The following is a 5,083-nucleotide window of genomic DNA, read 5'->3' on the forward strand; positions in this document are numbered from 1 at the left end:
AGCCGCCGCAACGCCGCGGCCGGAGGGACCAGCGGGCAAAGCACCACCTGCGCCGCCCCCATCGCTCAGGTTTGTGCCCCCCCGGCCCGAGGGTGTCCCCGCCGCCCCGGCTCCACTCACCTGGCGGCTCCCGGACCCTCCCTCCCTCCTTCCCGCGGCCGCCGCCCCCGGCCCGCGCTCCCGCGGCGCCGCCTCCCGCCGGGGCGGCCCCGGGCGCTGCCACGTCTGCCCGGGCACCGCGCCCGCCCCCGCGGCTGCATCTGCATCTGCCACCTCGGGCAGGTCCCACCCGGGCCCGTGGGACACACGCCGGGTGCTGCTTCCCGGAGCGCCGAGACCCCGCAGCGCCCGCGGCGGCGGCACGAGCATGGCAGGGTGTGGGAAACTACTGAGGGTTTAGGAGCAGACTTCCACTAAATCTGCTGTTCTCAGGAGTCTGATAAAAAAAATAAAAATAAAAAATAAATAACCAAATTGATATAGCTGCTCGGTTGCGGCAGGAGGAAACGCTTGGCCACAGGGAAAGGGGACTCTGATTCCGCACATCTCGGTCTCGATAGGAACTCGCTCCAGCGTAACTTCTCAGCCCTGGGCTGCCAAGAAATTCTGTGACCTTGCATAGGCAAAACTCCATCTGAATTAAAGGCACGAATTTTGGACAGTCTCGATGTTAACAGGATCAAATCTAGAGCCAGCTCGTGCAGCATTCACAGATTTCATTTACTTCTAAAATGTGTTAGGGCCATTTTAATTTTCAATAAAGTACCTACAAAAGACATCCATGTAGCCTAGTGAACGAACCCACTTTGATTTTCCAGAGTGTCCTGCAGGGCAAAGTGTAAACAAGCCTTCACTCTTGGATGGAAACAGCAAGGACAAGCAAGTGGCAGAAAAGGAAAGGAAGAGTTCAGAGGAGACAGATGACTTCTCAAAGGAGGATGAAGCCTGAGGAAATCATAGAATCACAGAATGGTTTGGGTTCAAGGGGATCTTAAAGATCATTCACTTCCAATCCCCCTGCCATGGGCAGGGACACCTTCCACTATCCCAGGTTGCTCAGAGCTGCATCCAACCTGGCCTTGAACACTTCCAGGGTTGGGGCATCCACAGCTTCTCTGGGCAACCTGTGCCAGTGTCTAACCACCCTCACAGTAAAGAATTTCTTTCTTATATCTAATCTAAACCTGCCCTCCTTCAGTTTGAAGCCGTTCCCCCTTGTCCTGTCACTACATGCTCTTGTAAATAGTTTCTCTTCATCTTTCTTGTCAGCTCCCTTTCAGGTACTGTAAGGCTGCAATTAGGTCACCCCTAAGCCTCCTTCCCAGACTGAACAATCCCAATTCTGTGGGTATCTCCCCAGGATATTCCATTCCTGGAATATTTCAAAAGCTCTCCTGCAGCTCCCTTTTTACACTCTGTACAACTACCAGGGAACAGGTTCAGCCAGATTCTCCTATCTTGAGGGCCAGTGCAAAATCTGAAATAAGTATGTTCGATTTGTTGCAGAACTGATGAAGAGTCACTAATTCCTGGAGGACCAAGCCCTGTCACCTGCCTGCAGGCATATTTGCCCCTACACACATGAGCACACAAGCCAAGTGCTAAAGAAGTTTCTTGGGCCAGTTGCCACGGCCACTCCCCACTGCTGAACACTTCTTTGGGAAATCCTGCCTCCTCACTGGAAAGAACTACAGATGAATTCCAGCAAAAGGTATTTTCAAGGACCGCATTGACACATTAAAATCACCAAGCACTGCTGTTAAGAAGCACTTTCAGAAGTGGTCGGTGTTGAGCTCTGTCTGCTCCTATTTAAGTCATGGCAATTTTCAACATTTTCCTTCTTGGCAAGAGAATCCTTCCAAGAGAAGGAGCATTCTTTCAGCAGGGCTGTGTGTGTTTTGGAGGAGCACACTTCTTTTCCATACTCAGCACGTGAAGAAAACCATAACTGGCATAAACTGTCCCATCTCCAAAGGCAATCAACCAGGGGCAGTCACATGCACAGCAGTTTGCTTTCTTTAAAGAACAGATTTTGAAAATAATAAGGTAGCACAAAGGCAAGAGAAGTGGCTCCAACTTAGCTTACTTGTAATGAATATGTGATGATGTGGAATGGTATAAATTCCCTCAGTGCGTGCTCAGGATGGCTGCATGACTCACAGCTGGCTCAGCCACCAGCATCTTCATGTGGGCCTTCCTCCACACTGCTTCAGGGTCTACACCACCTTCCAGGAAAACCATCACAAACCATTTGAGAAAGTTTTTTAGAAGTCCCAGATAAAATTCTCTCTCATTCTGCTGAGTACCTTAGCTCTACTGGGAATAAAATGGGGGAAAAAATGAAAATAAAAGTTAAAACTGTTTTATCAAAGTCCAATTCTTGAGTACTTTCAGGGCTATCAATGGACACTGCGAGTTCCACAGACCAACTGGAATCCTTTCCCTCAGGTAACATAGGTCCTCAGGACCGGTAGATGGACCATCCAAAGACTGGCAGACCTGTGTTATCAGACATCCTGAACTGTGATTTAAGAAGACTTTCCATAGTCCATATGGTGTCAGTGGAAATTTGTCCAGGGAATGGAGTCTGGAGATGGATATAAGAGAGTAAGGAGGGTGCCAAAAGGTTATGTGGGATAAAACCAGTATGGGAACACCACAGAGGTGTCAAAGATACAAACGTGGTCCACAGAAACAGGGAAAGTAGCAGCGCAGAGGTTGGTCAGCAAGGGATGTGAATTTGAAACATCCACAGGTCTGAGCCATCCTATGAAATGTGGAAAGGACTGATTCTTAGTAGGATGGATGTTAATTACCACCTACCTCATCACCATCTTCTTCAGCTGCCAGGCATACATGTCTTACAACACAGCAAACTGCAATTTCCATGTACACAGCACAGACTGTGAATAAACTACACAATTTAGCTAATCACATTGCTTAATGACCTACAAATCCTAGATCAACAGTAAAACACGCTGTGACATGTAGAGTATGTTCCTAGGCTAAATGAAGAGCCAGCCTTTTTCAAGTTCATTCATCACTGCAAACTGTATAATACTTTGCCTTTCAAATGGATTTTTACCTGATGTTGCTCAGTGTGTGTAACAGCAGTTATCAATATAATACCTGACCATCACTACAACATTCTTGTTTTAATTCCTTAAAATGGATTTTCAGAAAACAACTCTGTGAGAGCCGACACTGTCAAAGCGCATTTCCACGCCCGCTGTGGGGACTCGCACTGTCCTTAGAGCTCATTTTCAACTGGCTGCAACATCCATCACTCTAACTACATGTTTGACTAGGAGACTGATCAATCATCCCGTTCACTTTGATTTGACACTTTCCTTTAAGGTAACAAATGTTGTTTTAAAGAAAATCCCCCTTTCTGAGTCCTGGTTTGCACAAAAAGATAATTTTGTCCCAGTGGTATCCTTGCGCTTGCTTATCCGTCTTTCTGAGCTGTAACTTTCTTAGGCTGTTCTGTCTATAATTAGCTTTGTAACAAAGATGATTTCAGGAACTGGCAAGAGAAATGGAAGAAAACACAGGACTCGAGAGAAAACAAATAAGTCATCCTTTCAGCTTCTGATGTCATCCTCTGCTTTGTTCTTACACAGCACTGCGTAGTCGAGATTACCTCGCAATTACCCTGAACATTTCCAGCACTCGCAGTCGTTGCTTTATCGTCTCTCATGACTCAGTTTATCTTGTGGCAAGAAAGACCGATTAAAGAAGTGCTGCTCCTGAAGACCTTTCAGAGTATAACACATTTTGAACAGTCATTATTCATATTACAACAGAGAAATATTCTTTTATAAATCACACTGCGAAAAAAATGGATCCTCTTCATTTCAGTTAGGCCAGGCTAGTGCTTTTGATCTAACAGCAGTTACAAAAGCTCTGTTACTTCTGCCTCTGTGAAATGGCACTAATGATCACATCTAACCATGAGAATAAGAAAAAAAAAATAAGAAAAAAAAAAATATATAAATAAAAGTGAAAACTAACACATGTTCAGTGCCACTGCTTGCATTTCTATAGCCAGGCCATCTTACCTCTCTCAGGCTATGCAGCTGAGATGGTATCACCTCCTCTAAATGAAGGCAGCTATGTACAAGCTACTGGCAGTGCACTGATCTGTCTCAAAAGATATCAGCACAAAGCTTGGTCTGGGACTAGGCACCCACATTTCTAGGCAAGAAGCTTGAAAGGTGCAGCCGCTGGCCAAATAAAATCACACACAGAGCGATCACGCAGCAACATGTCTTGGCTCTCCTGGAAGACAGGAGACAGGCAGAAGTTGCCCAGGGAGATGGACTCTAAGCAGAAAGAAACAACAGTGACTTGTACATCCAGCAATCATCCAGAAGTTCAAATACGGGAGGTAGGAACTGGACCTGATGCTTTCTGCACGATGTGCCTGGCTGCTTACACACGCAAAGTGATGTAGCTGCAAAAGACACACACGCACACATTTTAAAACAGAACCTCACCAAACCATCCTATTTAATTTCTGCCAGTGACTCAAACACGTATGCATTTGACTGCCTTTGAAATTGAAAAGCTGGAGCAGATGGTGCAGCAGGAACCTGAAGACCAGCCCTGGTGTGACAGGGGAAGGACACTGCGGAGGAGGCAACTTACCTGAGCAACAAGGGCAGGGCTGTTGGCTTCAGAAAGGACAGCACACATGGGCTCCATTTTAACTCCCTATGCCAGTGGACAGCTCTCTTCTTTAAACTCCGTGTCTCGACAACTAAAGCAGACAAAAAAGCAAACAATATTCTCTCGGAGACTATATTCTGTTGATTTGGCAAGCGCAATGCAGAAGATAACCAACACATGGGACACTTGAACACTCTTCCAGACTACCTCCCTAAGCCAACCCACCTCCAAATAGCTCAACTGTATCATAAACTGCTGTCTAACCTCAAGCTACAAAATAGTTTACCCTGTGCGGTGCAAGAAAAATACTAATTTCAGCTAGATATTTTTTAATGCCTCGAAATACACAAATAACCAATTATTTTAACAGAAAATTGTTTCCTTCTTCTAGGAAAAAAAAAAAAAAAAGGAA

General features: G+C 46.0%; 1 protein-coding gene across 2 annotated transcripts in view; it reads right to left on the reverse strand.

The window, feature by feature from the left end:
• SLC12A8 (solute carrier family 12 member 8) overlaps positions 1-171 on the reverse strand; it is a 50,769-nt gene extending 50,598 nt beyond the window's left edge. For both annotated transcript variants that reach the window (XR_001875774.1, XM_017820838.1), the window contains exon 1: positions 121-171. The gene's annotated coding sequence lies outside the window, so the exon portion shown is untranslated. The remainder of the gene's footprint in view (positions 1-120) is intronic.
• Between the last annotated feature and the right edge of the window lie 4,912 nt (positions 172-5,083).

This window comes from Lepidothrix coronata, unplaced genomic scaffold, assembly GCF_001604755.1.
Source record: "Lepidothrix coronata isolate B3197 unplaced genomic scaffold, Lepidothrix_coronata-1.0 Scaffold86, whole genome shotgun sequence".
Classification (NCBI taxonomy): Eukaryota; Metazoa; Chordata; class Aves; order Passeriformes; family Pipridae; genus Lepidothrix; species Lepidothrix coronata.